The sequence below is a fragment of the Pan troglodytes genome, chromosome X (genome assembly GCF_028858775.2).
Source record: "Pan troglodytes isolate AG18354 chromosome X, NHGRI_mPanTro3-v2.0_pri, whole genome shotgun sequence".
NCBI classification, from domain to species: Eukaryota; Metazoa; Chordata; class Mammalia; order Primates; family Hominidae; genus Pan; species Pan troglodytes.
The window spans coordinates 117,829,232-117,847,836 of NC_072421.2; the positions used below are offsets into that span (position 1 = coordinate 117,829,232).

At 40.3% G+C, this 18,605-nt stretch overlaps 1 protein-coding gene across 4 annotated transcripts in view; it reads right to left on the minus strand.

Annotated features, from left to right (window-relative positions):
• Nucleotides 1-18,605, minus strand: part of LOC737328 (putative uncharacterized protein CXorf42) — a 180,330-nt gene that overhangs the window by 151,878 nt on the left and 9,847 nt on the right. The window lies entirely within an intron of this gene.

An 18,605-nucleotide genomic window follows, 5' to 3' on the forward strand; every position in this document is an offset into this window, starting at 1 on the left:
CTAGGAATAAATTTAACCACAGAAGTGAAAGATCTCTTACAAAGAAAACTATGAAACACTGATGAAATAAATTGAAGAGGATACAAAAAAATAGATATCTCATGCTTATGGATTGGAAGAATTAATACTGTTAAAATATCCATACTATCCAAAGTGATCTACAGTGGTCTCTTCACTCTATTGATTGTTTCCCTTGCTACCCATACAATATGATACAAAATGATCTACAGATTGCAATCCCTATCAAAGTGCCAACAACATTCTTGATGGAAATAGAAAAAACAATCCTAAAATTCATATGAAACCACAAAAGACCCCAAATAGCCACAGCAATCCTGAGAAAGAAAGAACAAAGCTGGAGGCATCATACTACCTGACTTCAAAATATGCTATAAAGCCATAGTAACCCCAAACAGCATAGTACTGGCATAAACGCAGGCACATAGACCAATGGAACAGAATAAAGAACCCAGAAATAAATCCACACATTTACAGCCAACTCATTTTTGACAAAGATGCCAAGAACATATATTGGGAAAGAACAGTTTCTTCAATAAATGATGCTGGGGAAACTGGATAACCATATGCAGAAGGATAAAACTAGACCCCTGACTCTCACTATATACAAAAATCAAATCAAAATGGATTAAAGAAAGCCAGGCATGGTGGTGTGTGCCTGTAGTCCCACTACTTGAGAGGCTGAGGCAGAAGGACTGATTGCTTGAGCCCAGAAGTTCAAGTCCAGCCTGGGCAACATGATGAGACCCCCTATCTCTTAAATAAAGACTTAAATGTAAGACCTGAAACTATAAAACTACTGGAAGAAAATGCTGAGGAAATGCTTCAAGACATTGGTCTTGGCAGAGATATTTTGTGTAAGACCTCTAAAGCACAGGCAACAAAAGCAAAAATAGACAAATGGCATTACATCCAGGTAAAAAGCTTCTGCACAGCAAGGGAAACAATCAATAGAGTGAAGAGACAACCTATGGAATGAGAGAAAATATTTTCAAACCATATATTAAATAAAGGGTGAATATGCAAAATAGAAAAGGAACTCAAATAACTCAATAGCAAAAAATAATAATCTGATTAAAAATGGGCAAATGATCTAAATAGACATTTCTTTTTCTTTTAGATTTGCCGTTAACAATGAATATATATTTCTTAAAAGAAGACATACAAGTAGCCAACAGATATATGAAAAATGCTCAACATCACTAATCAGGGAAATGCAAATCAAAACCACAATGAGATATCATCTCACCCCAATTTAAATGGCTATTATATTCAACCTGAGAAAACTGATAAAAATGGCTATTATAAGACAAAAATAACAATTGCTGGTAAGGACGCAGAGAAAGGAGAACTCTCATACACTGCAGATGGAAATTTAAATTAGTACAGCCATTAATGAAAATAGTATGAAGTTTCCTCAAAAAAACAAAAAAACTACCATATGATCCAACAATCCCACTGTTGTGTATATATTCACAAGAAAGGAAATCAATATATTGAAGAGATATCTGTACTCTCATATTTATTGCAGCACTATTCATAATAGCCAAGATATGGATTCAACCTAAGTGTCCAGCAAGAAATGAATAAAGAAAATGTGGTATATATACCACAGTGAAATATTATTCAGCCATAAAAATGAAATAAATACTTTCATTTGCAGAAACATGGATAGAACTGAAGGGCATTGTGTTATGTGAAATAAACTAGGCACAGAAAGACAAATATTGCATGTTCTCACTCATATATGAAAACGAACAAACAAACAAAAAAAGGACCTCATGGAGGTATAGAATAAAATAGTGATTACCAGAGGCTGTGAAGGGTAGAGGGAGGGAGGATGAAGAGAAGTTGGTTAATGGGTACAAAACTACAGTTAGAAGCAAAAAGTTCTAGTGTTTGATAGCACAGTAGAGTGACTATAGATAACAATAATTTATTGTATATCTCAAAATAGCTACAAGAGAAGATTTGGAATGTTTTCAACACAAGTAAATAATAAATATTTGAGGTGATGGATACCCCAATGACCCTTATTTGATCATTATACATTGTATACATGTATCAAAATATATGTACCCCCAGAAATATATGTACAACCATCATATATTAATTAAAAACTTGAGTTATTCAATACTTTTCCCTCTAATCAGACTCCTAACTTTAGCTTCCACCTCTTTTTCTACCCCCTAAAGCTTGTGTTTCCTTCCCAAAACATGAATCGGCTTATGTAAATTCTTTGTTCAAAATATCTCCTGGTTCCCAGTGGCATATAGAATACCTATCTGCCAGTTTTGTACAGCATAGCCACATTTTGATTTCTTCCCTTTCAACTGTATGTCCTACTATACTCCAATGTCCCTTTCATCACACACACAGTCTGTGGATCTCCCTCAGCACTCCCCCATCTTCTGGATATATCTGGATGCTCCTGGCCCAGGGGCTTGGCTCAGACCTTTTCTGTTTGAGTTATGTACTATATTGAATGCCTAACCATACTCCCTATCCAGTTTCAGTTTTCACTCCTAGCTGATGACTTGGATAAGAGTCTCTTGAGTTAGAAATAGTTTTTATCAATAACATGGGAGTAACAATGCATATAATAGCAATAGCTCACATGAATCAAGCTCTTAATTACTGTGCCAGGCACTGTTAATGACAAAAATGATAAATGTCCTCCAGGATAAAGGGACCTAAGAGACAGTTTGATCAAATGTCCTTACACCCTCAAAGAGGGTTTCCTGATATAATAGGCCCAGCCTCTGTCTACTTGCCCTTTTCTATTCCAACTTGTCAGGAGAAGAGGGGCCATACCCTGTTAAGTCCAGTGAGTAGAATCACTTCATTTATCAAGGCGGGACATGGCTTGTTTATGCATGAGGTAGTTATTCCACTCTGGTTTAATTTCTTTTAAAATGGGGATGATGACAATTGTGGTTGTTGTGCAGATAAAAACTCATGTACAGTGTCAAGCATAGGACCCATGGTTAAGAGCTATTAATATTCAGAATATTAACACATCACAGGGTACCTGTAAAACACTTCTTAAAGAACTACAGTGCCTTCAACCTAGCCTGGCTCTTATTTATTTGACACTTCAGTGGGGAACAAGAATTCAATTTTGGCCAGGTGTGGTGGCTCACGCCTGTAATCCTAGCACTTTGGGAGGCCGAGGCAGGTGGATCACTTGAGGTCAAGATTCAAGACCAGCCTGGCCAACAAGGCAAAACCACGTCTCTACTAAAAATATAAAAATTAGCTGGGCATGGTGGTGCACATCTGTAGTCCCAGCTATTCAGGAGGCTTAGGCACAAGAATTGCTCTAGCCCAGGAAGTGAAGGCTGCAGTGAGCTGAGATCGTGCCACTGCACTCCAGCCAAGGTGACAGAATGAGACCCTGTCTCAAAAAAAAAAAAAAGAAAGAAAAGAAAAGAAAAGAAAAGAATTCATTTCAGGAAGATAGTTCTGAGAGGCGAAAGAAGAGGAGAAGCAGGGAGGAGTGGGAGGATGAGGTAGCAGCAGTACCCACAGTGATGCAGGAGCTCCTGGATGGGAACCTGGAGGGCAGTGGTGTTTTTATTGCCTCTTCCATGATTAGAAAATAAGTTTTGAACTTTGGGGGCTTTAAGGAGTGGAAATGAGAAAAGTAAATACAGAGGCTGTTAGCCCTTCTTAAGGGTGAATACTACTGTCTTCTGTGTATCTTCATGTTGGGACTCAGTCTGAGCTGGAAGTATTCAAATTAATGCACTGAGGAGCTGGATTATACAAAAATTAGCTGGGCATGGTGGCATGCACCTGTAATCCCAGCTACTTGGGAGGCTAAGGCAGGAGAATTGCTTGAACATGGGAGGCAGAGGTTATAGTGAGCTAAGATCACGCCACTGCACTCCAGCATGGGCGACAGAGCAAAACTCCGTCTCTAAATAAATAAATAAATAGGGCCAGGAGCGGTGGCTCATGCCTGTAATCCCAGCACTTTGGGAGGCCGAGCAGGCGGATCACGAGGTCAGGAGATAGAGACCATCCTGGCTAACACAGTGAAACCCTGTCTCTACTAAAAATACAAAATAATTAGCTGGGCGTGGTGACAAGCACCTATAGTCCCAGCTACTCGGGAGTTCTGAGGCAGGAGAATGGCGTGAACCTGGGAGGCAGAGCTTGCAGTGAGCGGAGATCGCGACACTGCACTCCAGGCTGGGCGACAGAGCAAGACTCCCTCTCAAAAATAAATAAATAAATAAATAAATAGGGTTCAATTGTACTTAACTATTTGAAGTATTTAAAACCAAGCAGAACCTCTGAGCTAAAATGAGTGATTTTGTAAATATTTAGGCAGTGGTGTGAGGAAGTAATTCACCCCCAAAACACACTAATGTACATTTAGTTATAATGAGACTGAAGCAGGGAGATGAAGGCCAAGTCCTTCTGCTGTTGTTCTTAAGCCTTTGGTAAAGCAACATAGGGAGTGGCATCTTTAGATTTGTCTAAAAAAAACAAAGAACAGTTACAAATAAAATTCCATGCACATGTATCCCAGAACTTAAAGTAATATATATATATGGCAAAAAACCACAAAAACAAATAAAATTCCAGACAGAAAGAGGATGCAAATATTAGAGAATTATATACAGTCAAAGTATGCCTTGCAGCTGCCACACAAACTCAACATTATGAAACTATCAAATGCACAAATGAACACTCTCTTGAGGAATTTCTAATATCAAAGGAATTGTTTTCTTCCCTTTTGGTGGTACAATTATGAAGAGGTGGGTTTTGCAGAATTTGTTTAGTGGTGGTAGGGTGGCTGTCAATTCAGGGTTGATTCAAACCTCTGTTAATTTGAAATACTCTTCCATTTTCTCCAGCAGTGAAGACTTATTTGTAGGTCATGAGATCAAAAGGTGACTACCTGAGACCGTGGAAAACCTAAAGTTGTGTCAAAGAACTATTGTCAGGGAAAAAACATCAAGATGAGTTTATTGTTAGTTTTGCTGCAGAGAGAGAGAGAGAGAGAGAGAGTGTGTGTGCATGCAGTAATGGAAACATGTGCAGATCTGATGGTGGGTTGTCCAAAACAAGCAGCCCCTGAGTGCTGTCATCCTAACACCATAGGTAGGGCTCACAGTCAGTCTTGGCTGACTCCCACAGTCAGGTTGGGAGGATGAAAGAAACCTCCACTATCTCAGGAGGCATGGAAAGCTCAGAGGAAACGAAAGACAAGAAGGTTTGATGAGTTGCTTTTCTGGTTTTCATAGTGGTCTCTTAATGGAATTCTGAAAAGGAAAAGGAGCCACAAGAAAAAAGAGAAAGAAAATGTTCTCATCTATTTCCAAATTCTAAGGCATGACCTTCCCCCAAGAAACTCTTGGTAGATGTTTTCTCCCTTTCTCTTATTTGCAAATATAATAGAACTGTTTTATGTAATCAGTACTGGGAATAGGGAACTAATATTGGCCCATAAAACAGCCTACTTTGGGGATCGGCTATTTAGGGAGATTTGATAATAGATTTGAACATGCCCAAAATGAGCTCTATTACACTGGCCTTCTTTAGACTATATTCATGCAGAGAAAGGATCCTAAATCCTAAAATAGGAGAGTGAAAGTGAGGAGTCAGACAGGGAGAAAAGGCCTGTAGTATCACAATTTGCAGATTGGGAACTTCCAAAAGGATTAAATACAATGTTAACTCCATTAACTAGGATGCCGAGTGGATGTAAAGCCCACCTGACATGGTTGTTTTGTTCTGTTTTTTAGTAGCTGCCAGGCATTTAAGAAAAAGCCTTTTCTGTGACCCCCCACACCCACATTGATGTTGACCTTGCATTAAAATGACTAGTTCTGTTATGGGATCTTTGGAGTGTCAATTTTCTGGCCAGAAACCACTGTGGCTGGTGACATCTTTGCCCTAGTTCTTGTCCTGTGTCCAGGAAGAATGAGGTATGCGACAAGTGAAGAGTGAACAAGACAAAGAGGCGCCTGAGTTCTTGTCCTGCATCCAGGAAGAATGAGGTATGCGAACAAGTGAAGGGTGGACAAGGAGGAAGAGGAGCTTTATTAAGTGTTAGAACAGCTCAGAGGAGAACCACAGTGAGTAGCGCCTCTCTGTAAGCAGGTAATCCCATCTCTCCATCCTCTGCCCTGCTCTGGCTGAGCCCAGAACTTCTATGGACCTCAGAGGGGAGGAAGTGTGTGCTGATTGTTCCATGGGCAGCCATGGGTGGGCCCAGAAAAGGCACCACAGGTCCTCACTCCAGTCGTCAGGACTGGCCGCCTGGCCTGAAGGTGGGGTCTTACTGAGGACCTGCCCTCTTCCACCCAGGAGCCTGTCTGCCTCCCACAGCAGTCCATGGCGCCCAGGCTGCTTGCACCAAGGGGCACTTGCAGGCCAGTGCTGAGCTGCCCTCAGCCCCCCTTAGCTTCCTCTCTCATGTTCGTGGGCACTCAAATTCTGGAGGGGGCCAAGGCAGCAGGGCACTGGCATGTCAGCACTGCCCTGAGCCTACACACATCCTCCAGGCTGTGACAGCACCTCCAGCTCAGCCCCAACTCCTCTCTGAGATGAGATCAGAGCAGGTGCCTGAGGGAAAAGAGAACAGGCAGTGGGAGCAGACACACCTGAGCCTGTGGTGGTGGGGCTTCCTGGCCCCCAAGGATGCAGGCTGCAGAGATGCCCGTGTCCTGCACCTGGGAGGGTAGCTACAGATGCACCTGAGGAGCTCCTGCCCCACCAACTTGGAAGGGATGGGGCTCCCACTTGTCCCTGGCTCCTGCCCGCTCTGTGGAGCCAGAGGCCTGGGTCTGCAGCCACAGATTGGGCAGTTATAGTTGCACTCAGGAGGACAGGGATCCTGCCTGCTCCTGGCTCCCTCGAAGAGCACAGGGAGGCTCAGATCTGCAGCCCAGTAGGGTCGGGGCTCCTGCCTGATCCATGGAGCTGAAGGCCCAGGTCTATAGCTGCAGTTTAGGCGACTGCAGTGGCACCCGGGAAGCTCCCTCCCCAACCTGGAAGGGGTGGGGCTCCCACCAGCTCCATGGAATGTGCAGCCCCAGCCATGCCTCCCTGCTGCAGCCAGCATGATTGCAGCAGCCGCTGCCATCAGTTCTACTTTCCTGCCTTAGAAATTGGTGATGGTATAGCAGGAATTTTAAGGAATCAGAGAGACTGATGGGGTTCAGGGGGATATTTATTAATTATTTAGGTGCACCAGCCCAGTTGGATTAACATCCAAAGGACTGAGCCCCGAACAAAGAGTTAAGTTACCTTTTAAGCATTTCGTGGGGTCGGGGGAGATCTGTGCAGGGGGAAGCGAGAAACAAAGGCAGTTATTCAATTGAGACATGCATTACTTCATTTCTTACTTTTTAAGGAAAAACATGTTTTGTGAATTGAGTTTATCTGTCTAGTGACCTTGCAGCTGCACAGCTAGGGAATCAGAGTCTTCACAATGCCTGGGAAGGGAGGAGAGATAAGGCTCACTAGCCACAGAAAAATAGGCAGTTAGTTTTTAAAGGACTCTAGCTCTTTCTCTTTCTCAGAGGGAATTGGGTTTTCTTACGTACAACTGAATTTCTGCTTACATACTCTTTAATTTCTTTTAATTCCTGTTCCAGTGGGAATGAGATCTCCTAGTTTTGGACTGGGGCTAGCAGGGCCTCGGGTGCACCACCACTTGGCAACATCAGCCTCTGTCCAGAATCCTGAACCTGTAAGCTAGAACAGGGTTAGCTGACAGTGTCCTGAACCCAAGAAGGTTGGGAGGGTGGGGTTGGATTGGAGTATGCAGGATTGACAATGGTATACCTCTTCTCCAAACTACTGGCTGGGCAGAAATCTTGAGTTCTAATGAATCTGAACCTAGTTAGGCTAACCTTTCCTTAGCACCTTTCCTTAGCAGTAAAGGCTAAAATATCAAGTCAATATCCAGGGCTTCAGCAACTCTTGTGTCCCAGTAAGACAAGCCACAAATACCTTTGGCCCCATTATCAGGCCTCCATTGCCATAAAATCTTTTTAACTCTCAAGAGGTTACAGAGAATGAATTACTCCTTAATCATACTTGAAGCAAACCTTCTGTCTAAAAATCCAATGTAGCCAGGCATAGTGACTGGAGCCTGTGATCCCAGACACTTAGGAGGCTGAGGTGAAAGAATTGCTTGAGACCAGGAGTTTGACACCAGCCTGAGCAACATAGTGACTCCCATCTCTAAATAAATAAATAGACAGATAGATAAGTAAATACATAAACAAAATGATAGAATGATAAATAGATAAGTGAGTAATAAATAGATTAGGTAGAGATAGATAGCCAGCCAGGTAACTAGCCAACCAGCTGTCTCAAAAAAAATGGCTGGCTGTGGTGGTTTATGTCTCTAATCCCAGCACTTTGGGAGGCTGAGGCAAGAGGCTCTCTTGAGTCCAGGAGTTCAAGACGTTTGGGCAGCATAGTGACACCCTGTCTCTAAAAAAAATTAAAAATTAGCTGTGTGTGGTGGTGTGCACCTGTAGTTCCAGCTACCCTGGAGGCTGAGGTAGGAGATCAAGGCTGCAGTGAGCCATGACTGTACCACTGCACTGCAGCCTGGACGACAGAGCAAGATCCTGTGTCAAGAAAAAAAAAAAAAGGAAACTGGGTTTTTTCCCTCTACTTTCACACAGTTAATACAATACTCAGCACAAAACACTTTTGACATCAGATTCTCCAGTGAACACCAACTGGGTGTCTTATGATTTAATTCAATTCTGACACTATCTACCTGGAGATAGTGTCAGATCCTATGGGTTAACGGCTCAGTCCCATGAGATTGCGGCCCCCATTTCAGATGCCAGTCACAAGCACTAGATTGTCACTTATACTTCTGACTCCCTGGGTATAAATTGCAGGGTCCTACAACCCCCTCCTCAGGTTCAATTAATTTGTTAGAGTGGCTCACAAGACTCAGAAACACTTACTTACATTTACTAGTTTATTATAAAGGATACAGAATAACAGCAAAATGGAAAAGATGCATAGGGCAAGCTATCAGGAGGAGGGTGCAGAGCTTCTATAATCTCTCTAGGTGTATAACCTTCCAGGCACCTCTGTGTGTTCAGCAATCTGGAAGCTCATCAAATCTCATTGTTCAAGAGTTTTTATAGTTCTGGTGTTCTATGGCACAGTAGGGTGACTATAGTAAACAACAAGGTGTTGTAGATCTCAAAATAGCTAGAAGAGAGGATTTATATGTTCCTATCACAAAGAAATAATACATGTTTGAGGTGTTGGATATGCTAATTACTCTGATCATTTGATCATTACACAATGTATACATGTATCAAAACAAAATCACATTAGGCTGCGTGCAGTGGCTCATACCTGTAGTCCTGACACTTTGTGAGACCAAGGCAGGAGGATCGCTTGAGGCCAGGAGTTTGAGACAAGCCTAGGCATCATAGTGATACCCCATCTCTACAAAAAAATTTTACAAATTAGTTGGGCATGGTGGTGTGTACCTGTAGTCCTAACTACTTAGAAGGCTGGGGCAGGAGAATCCCTTGAGCTCAGGAGTCCAAGGCTGCTGTGAGTTATAATCAAGCAACTGTACTCCAGTGAGGGCAACAGAGTGGAGACCCTATCTCCCAAACACACACACATACACACACACACACACACACACACACACACCACATTATACCCCATAAATGTGTACAAAATCATGTCAATGAAAAATACTTCATTTTTATGTTTTATTATTAATATTTTTAGAGACAGGGTATCACTCTGTGACCCAGGCTTCAGTGCAGTGACCTGATCATAGTTCACTGCAGCTGTGAACTCCTGGGGTCAAGCGATCCTCCCACCTCAGCCTCCTGAGTAGCTAGGACTACGGGTATGCACCATCATGCATGGATAATTAAAAAAATTTTTTTTTGTAGAGATGGGGTCTTGCTATGTTGACCAGGCTGAACTTGAAATCCTGCCCTCAAGCAGTACTTCTACCTTAGCCTCCCAAAGTGCTGGAATTACAGGCATGAGCCACTATGCCTAGAAAAAAAATTTATTAAAAAGAGTTTTTATAGAACTCATCCCTTAGCCCTGTTTTCCCGCCTTTCCTGGATGTTGGTGGGTGAGGCTGAAAGTTCCAACTTGCCAATCCTCTAATCCTCTATTACCTGTTTTTTCAGGTGACTGGCCCTATCCTGGGCTACCTGGGAGTCACACTCTGAGTTATATCATTAGCATAAACTCAGATGTAATCCAAAGGGACACATTATAAATAAGAAGATAATACTATTTCTCAGGAAATTTCAAGGGTTTTAGGAGCTCTGTGACGGGAACCAGGGACAAAGACCTAATATATTCCTTATAATATCATAGGACTATTTCCCTCAATATGACTTTAAAAAGGTTCAGTTTTTATGATGCTCAGCTTCCCCCATGACCAGGGTGACACTATTTGTAGTAAAGAGGGACAGAACAGCTGACAGCTGAGAGTCAGTTGTCAGGACACTAATATTTCTTTATTCTGTTACCAAGCATAGCATTAACAGAAAGGACACAGTGCAATTCATTAGCTAGGTTTGCATCCAAGACTTGGACGAAAATGAAAGAGTATTAAAAGCGGGTAGAAACTTTGAAAGGAAAATAAATCTCGGAACCCCCAAATCACTAAGCCAAAGGGAAAAGTCAAGCTGGAAACTGTATCGGACAAACCTGCCTCTCATTCTATTCCTAAATAAGATAGTTACAAAGATTTGTTTAAAAGCTACATACCTCTGTCACAATTTGCCCATAAGGAAAATCCTCATGGACAAAGGACAGACAGAACTCAAAGTCATCCCTCTGCTGCTGTGCAACAAATGCATATCTGATTGCTTCCTTTGCCCTATTGTTTCACTAAGCCAGACTAAGGCATAAGTGACTATTCCCGTAAATTGTGTATTCAGTGAAAGGCTAATCAGAAACTCAAAAGAATGCAACCATTTGTCACTTATTTACCTATGACCTGGATGCCCCCTCCCTGCTTCGAGTTGTCCCACCTTTCTGGACCAAACCAATGTATATCTTACATATATTAATCGATGTCTCATATCTCCCTAAAACGTATAAAAACAAGCTGTATCCCAACCACCTTGACCACATGTTGTCAGGACATACCGAGGCTGTGTCACAGGCGCATCCTTAACCTTGATGGAAGGAACATGGCTGCACTGAAGCCAGGCAGACATAGGCTGAGGTAAACATCCTGCATGACTCAACAAGTTTGGTGTACAGGCACATAAATCCACGTGTTATATAATCACAGACGTGTAGCCATAACATGGGAAGGCTCATCACTCAGCTCAGAGCCACTATTGTCTGTAAAAGGTACAACTACCCTGTTAATGCTGTACAGGTGTGCCCAGAGAAAGAGAGAGCCAGAGCTGTCTGTCTTGCAGATGGACAGCGGGAAGCCAGGACACAGTCTGGCTTGCTTGCACCCAGAGGGAAAGAGTTAAGCTGCTGACCCTGAAGGGAAAGCTGGCCGTGTGGCTGCGCGTGGGAGCAGGTACAGCAGTTAGCCAAGACAGAGACAGACAGTGTAAGAGAGCTACTGAATAAAACCATCTTTCACCTGCCTACAACCCACCCCCTCCCCTGCCCTGAGTGTTCTTTCAGCTATCTGCCACCCATCCACCCACTCCCTTCTGACCTCAGCATAGGCTGGAACCTGACCCTGAACCTGACACTTGGCAAAATAAATTTTCTAAATTGATTGAGACTCGTCTCAGATACTTTTTGGTTTACAAATTGGTGACCACAGAGGGACTCAGTGGAGGTGGCCCTGACCTTTGGCAAATCTCCTGTTGGTGCTTGGTACCAGCTTCAGGTATCTTTATAGCTCAAACCAACAGGACAATTTCCTGAGGCCTGGGAGCTCCCCTCCCTTCAGAGAATCCCTGATCTCCCAAAATTTGGTTGAGATCTAAAGTATATTTTGCTGTACAACTCCTTTTCTGGAGTTTTACTTGCTTCCAACAAGGCAGGCAAGTTTTCCTGCTTCCATGACGATGGAAGGCAGGTAACTCCTTTCTGGAGTTTGAGCTTGCTTCCAACAAGGAAGGCAAGTTTGAGTTTCTTCCCGCTTCTAGGATGGTAGAGAGCAGTCTTCAGTCTGAGACCCATTTCTAGGTAAATAACTGAATTGGGTTTTTTTTGTGTGTGTCTTGGAAATTCTCCTTAATAACTAAAGGTTAAAATTGACAACCAGCTGATCTTAATTTCTCCTTACCATTAGAACACTCAGCGATCATATTGTTGGGGTTTTTTGTTATTGTTTCAGTCGTTCTCCCATCGGATTTGACCAACTCTACCCAATTTGGTCAAATCTGAATGAGAATTCCAAATTATGGGGAAAAAGGCCTCTGAATTGGCTAAAATTCCTTGCAGCTGAAAACAAAACAAGAACATATGTTTAGTTTCTGTGTCTGCTTCCTGTCTTTTCTTTCACCCTATTCCTCCTTCCCCTTTGCCATTGTTGACCAAGAAAAAAATCTAGAGAAGCCTTCTAATGAGTCAAACCCCTCAAAGAACTCAAAATGAAGGCACTATTCATGCCTCTTTGGAGTGTTCTGTTTTCTTTGTGGAGTTTCAAGAGTCATGGGCAGATTCTTTATAGGTCTAAAGCTCTGCTCTCCTGTATTGCCTTACCTGACCTCTTTGGTTTTTGGCAGTACTAGAGATTACCTCGTACTGTAAGAGGATTTGACTTTGGCATGTGTAATGGCAAATGAGAGCTACAAAGTTAAGAGTGGGTGAGGACAGTTTACAGGAAGTGGTCTCAGCTGAGTATTTTTCCTCCTAGGAAATTGTTTAGGATCATAATTCTAGTTCAGAGGTTCATTCTAAAGGGTCTTCTTTGTTGCCTTTCCTCCTGAAATTAATCTCAATTGGCTTGTCTGCACATTTGCATGAGGAACTGAACTGTTTTCATAGACAAATGAGAGACTGAGTTTCCTCAGCTCCGAAAATGAAAGGGCATTTTGCTCCTCCCAGCTGAAAGGCACCCCTGGGTGATGAGTGGGAGCTTTCTTTTCTACCTGCTTTAAGTCTGCTGTTACTTTTCTACTGAAATAAAATTCACTGTTTGCATCCAACCATTTCTTTTTGTTATTGTTTGCAAACTGGTGAGTTTGTATTACTATCTCATGGCCAGAGTTCTGAATTAAAAGCTATAGGATCTTTGTATGAGTGTGCATATGTGTGTTTATGTGTACATGCATGCATTTTATTATGTGTTTTTGGTCACAAGGTACCAAATTGGCTTAAAGTTAAGTAGTACTCATAAATTAAATAAGCCCAAATGCTTTTCAAGTTCATGTGACTTAAAATACTTAATAAGCTAGCTTTACAATTATTGGTAAAATAATATTAGAAATGTCTTAAGAATTGTCAGCATACATTTTTGTTTGCATTTATGAATCAAGAGATTTCATACTTATCCCTGCCAAATATTATAAGGTGTCAAAATTTGGCATAATGGTTAAACTATAAACCCAGCCCAAAACAGAATGATATTTGCTTGTGTAATTCTTGATAAATAAGATGTTAATACTGTTTTAATGTAAACAGCTAAATTTTGGATTATTTAGTAAGATAACCATATATTTAATCTTAAGGTTCTTACTTAGGTAAACACCTGAAATTCACAGGCTATAAAACGCTTCACAGGGAAATAATTTTAAATGATGACTATCACAGTTTTCATAAATAATCTAGGTAAACAAATTAGGTAAATATAATGGGATATTTATAGACAAATTTGTCATAATTTAGAATCTAAAGTTATATTAAACTAAATAGATATTTCATTAAATGGGTATTTTCCAATAAAAAATATATATATAATATAGTAGGAAAACATTCTTTCTAAAAAAAGGAAGTGTGCTCTTATTTAAATGTGAACTACTTTTGTCTAACTAAAAGCTTATTTAAAGGTTATGTGTAAAACAAGGTAAAAGAAACTAGGAAATAAGAGAGATGTAAGGAAAGCTATAGAAATAAAGAGGTATTTTTGGTTAAAAAAAGCTTAAAGAAAAATAATTTTATATAAGAATATTAGGCCAGGTACAGTAGCTCATGCCTGTAATCCCAGCACTTTGGGAGGCTGAGGTGGGTGGATTGCTTGAGCCCAGGAGTTCAAGACCAGCCTAGGCAAAAGTGCGAAATCCCATCTCCACAAAAAAATACAAAAATTAGGCAGGCATGGTGGTGCATGCCTGCAGTCCCAGCTACTTGGGTAGGCTGAGGCAGGAGGATCGGATCACCTGAGCCTGGGAGGTGGAGGCTGCAATGAGCCATGATGGCGCCACTGCACACCAGCCTGGGCAACAGACAAGACTCTGTCTCAAAAAAAAAAAAAAAAAAAAAAAGAATCATATATGGTAAATTTTTTTCTCCTAGAATAAAATGACTGGTTGTTTAAGAGAGAGGGATGTTCAGGACAAACCAGAAAGTCCAAGCGTGTCATGAATGGTATGTATAAGTCATAAGATTTATGGAAAAAAACTTTTATATGATCTAATTGGCTATAATTAAAGGGAAATGATTTATAATGGTCTTTCTAGAGATTGGGTTTTGATATTAAAAAAAGACATATACTAAAGAATTGGTTAGAACAATGAAATTTTCTTAAGGTATTGCTTTACTCTTAAAATTACAAGACATTTTAATTCTTTAATACAAAGTTCAACTTTGTGTCTCACTGTTTTCAGCTTTCTCTCCCCTTTTAAAAGGCCTGAAACAATAACTCTATCATTCAACTCATTTTCAGCTCCTGTTTTTTTTTCCCTTCAGGTTCTAATTTTTGTAGCCTGATGCTAAAAATGTTTTATTGTAAAGGTCTAAAGAAAACGTTTCCTTCCAACATAATATTCTGTGCTCTTGGCTCTAAATTGTTCTATGAACCAGAAAATTTGCATTTATGACCCAGGAAACACTCTTTCTATGTCTAACTAATTCAAGTACCCTTTTCATTAGTTTTGAGTTGCAGGTTATCTAAATGGACTCCCCATAGGGAACAGCAGTCATACTGCAGATCTTTTCTTTTGCCTTTGGGTAACTGGCCTAATAAACAGATTTTATGCTTTATCAAAATAATTCCTGTCATTACTAAGTATTGGTTTGCTTGGAAATAACACTGAGATTAAAAAAAATTTAATTGAGGGTATTACATCCATGAAACTTTCTGTATGTGCTTTTAAAGTCCTTGTGCTATTAAGTTACGGGGCTTTGACTCCTGGGTCTAAAAAGGGTCTAAAAAGGACCAAGTCCTGCTAAATCTTAAACACTAACAGCCGTTAAAGCCTTATCTTCGGAGCTGGTAGAAGACGCCAATCAAAATAAACTGCATTCATGAGACACAGGCCAGAAATTAAAGCTATTCAACTCCTCAAGGCCCAGGGACTATCATGAGAGAGGTGGATGTGTGAGATTATAAGGGCCGATTTTGACCATTAATGTCAAAGGCACACTGATGTAAGACCAGCATATGGGTCCCTGTGTTAGATTAACAAGGTTTTCTTGAAGCATTCACCCACTCCTTAATAAAAGGTTATAAAGGTTATAAAAAAGACTTAGGAAAATTATATCTTATGGCCAAGATGATTAAAATTTTATAGGTTTATAAAATTTTGAAAAACAAATTTAATTGGGCCTCATGCCATCTTTATTAGGACTTATTGTTTTGGAAATTAAGTCTCCTGTCTCAAAGAATAAAAGTTTTTAACTTTTTAAAAAAATTGAGTTATTACTTTGGCTAAATGAATGACTTATTTTACAATGACCTGTGATCCTATTTTGTGATATCATGTGTTTTAAACTATTTGTTTGACAAACTTTTCAAAATCAAATTTTAACTTCAGACCTCATTAATTTTTTGATATTAGTCTCCTGAAGTCCAAAAGAGACATCTTTGGCTTATTTGATATAATAAAACCATACAGAAGTATTGTTAAATATGAAAATGTTTAACTTTCTTTGGATTTATATAAATGTGTTATTAGTATGTGTTCCAGAATTATATGAAATTCCTGTGATTCTGATGTGTCTTATAGCATGTTATCAGTGGTAATTGTGATTATTATGTTAAATTGTTGTATGCCATAGAAGTAACCAAATTTCCTTGTCAATTGTCTCTTTAACTATGACTGTTCTAAGATTTTTTCATCCACAGTTATTTTACTTTCATCTTTTTTTTTTTTTGAGAGGGAGTCTCACTCTGTTGCCCAGGCTGGAGTGCAGTGGCACGATCTCGGCTCACTGCAAGCTCCACCTCCTGAGTTCACGCCATTCTCCTGCCTCAGCCTCCTGAGTAGCTGGGACTACAGGCGCCCACCACCACGTCCGGCTAATTTTTTTTTTTTTTTGTATTTTTAGTAGAGACAGGGTTTCACCATGTTAGCCAGGATGGTCTCGATTTCCTGACCTTGTGATTCACCTGCCTCGGCCTCCCAAAGTGCTGGGATTACAGACGTGAGCCACCGCGCCTGGCCACTTTCATCCTTTTCAAAAGGTGGTTTTATAATCAGCATAGGACTCTGACAGGTGCTCTTGAATGCACACTTTTGATAACTTTGGACATTGTGACACTCGAATAGAGGAAAAACCTCCAAGGCTCCCATGGAGAGCTGAAACGTTCATGATTATCAAGCAGAACAGGAGTTAACTACATAGACTGAACTAATAGAAGACTGAAATAATTACGACTTTTGCTCAAAATGTTGCTCATCCTTTGTTTTTCAGAGCCAAGAAAACTTTTCTTTTGAGCGATTTACAGCTTTTAACACTTAAGTATATGCCTATAAACAAAATTTAGTGCATATTTCTCTCTACCTGATCTCTCCAAAATTTGGAAACTAGTTGCATGTATACTTAACTTATAGCAACATAGTTAGTTGCATAAGTGCAATAAGAATCTGTTTTCTTTTGTAACAGGACACAAATGGAAAAAACTGGTTATTTTACCAAGGTATTGACAGGAATAACATACTTTCAGATATAGTCTCCTTTAAGAAATCAAAGTTGACTTACAGGGCCAAAAAAAGCCCCTTGTAAAAGCTATCCTCATACCTTATCTACACAGTCCCTGTACAGTCTCCTAACACGTGGTAAGTAAAGAATGCCACTTTCTGACAGGCCCAGGAGACCCAAGTTTTCTGGGGACCTTGAGGTGAGGAATTCACCCAATTAATACAAGTATTTGCAGGCACAGGCTGGGCTTAAGGCATTAAAGTTGAATCTGAGATTCCTTATAGAATAAAGTTCCAGCAAAGCCAATTTTAAAAAAAGAGAAGACTATATGGCAAATAATTATTTTTGCTGACTTTATGCAAATACTGCAGCCATAAGACTAAAACTTATTTTGCCAATGAATTTGTCCTATGATTTGTCTTTAGTGAAAACGGGACTGGAGAGAGAAAAAAATATGTTTCCAAATAAACTATAGTATACCTGTTAGATTCTAGTTTGCCTAGTGTTTTTCAATTTTTATTATTTTCTATAGTTTAGACTGAATTCTAATTTTTTCCTGGCTACAAGTCTCCAAAATAATGTTTTCAAATTGTCCTTCTTTCCTTTCCCTTCTTCCCCATTTTTCCTCATTTAAAATCACTAAAAATTAAGCTGTGCTTTCTTCAAGCCCTGCAAACTGAAGCTAGACAACTTCAGAAGAAAATAACAGCAACCTATTTACATACATCAACCACTTTCATACCTGCCTACTGATGCATGGACTTCAGAGTAATATGGCCTATATAGATTTTCCAGGATTGTTCTTGTTTGTTGTTGCCTTTCTCCCTTCCTCCCCGTTTTCTCTTCATAGGACATGAAACTTCACAACCTGCTAAACATGAGCTTTCCTAATAACATGGGACCTAATCATGTAGGAATAAAGCATCCTAGCCATGAGAGATCAGACAAACCTAAGACTAAAGGACTCATTTTCTTCTAAAATGCTTTCTCTGAAGGATTTTTAAAAGGGGGGAAATGTAAAAAAAAAAAAAAAAAAAATCTCGCGACCCCAAAATCACTAAGCCAAAGGGAAAAGTCAAGCTGGGAAAAGTCAAGCTGGGCAGGACAAACCTGCCTCCTGTTCTATTCCTAAATAAGATAACTACAAAGATTTTTTACAAAGCTATATACCTCCCTCACAATTTGCTCACAAGGAAATTCCTTGTGAACAGACAGAATTTAAAGTCATCCCTCTCCTCACGTGAGACAAATGCATATCTGATTGCTTTCTTCGCCCTATTGTTTGACTAAGCCAGACTAAGGGATAAGTGAATATTCCTGTAAATCGTGTATTCAGTGAAAGACTAATCAGAAACTCAAAAGAATGCAACCATTTGTCTCTACCTATGACCTGGAGGCCCCCTCCCCACTTCGAGTTGTCCTGCCTTTTCGGACCAAACCAATGTGTATCTTACATATATTGATTGGTCTCATGTCTCCCTAAAAGGTATAAAACCAAGCTGTGCCCCAACCACCTTGGGCACATGTCGTGAGGACCTCCTGAGGCTGCGTCACAGATGCATACTTAACCTTGGCAAGATAAATTTTCTAAATTG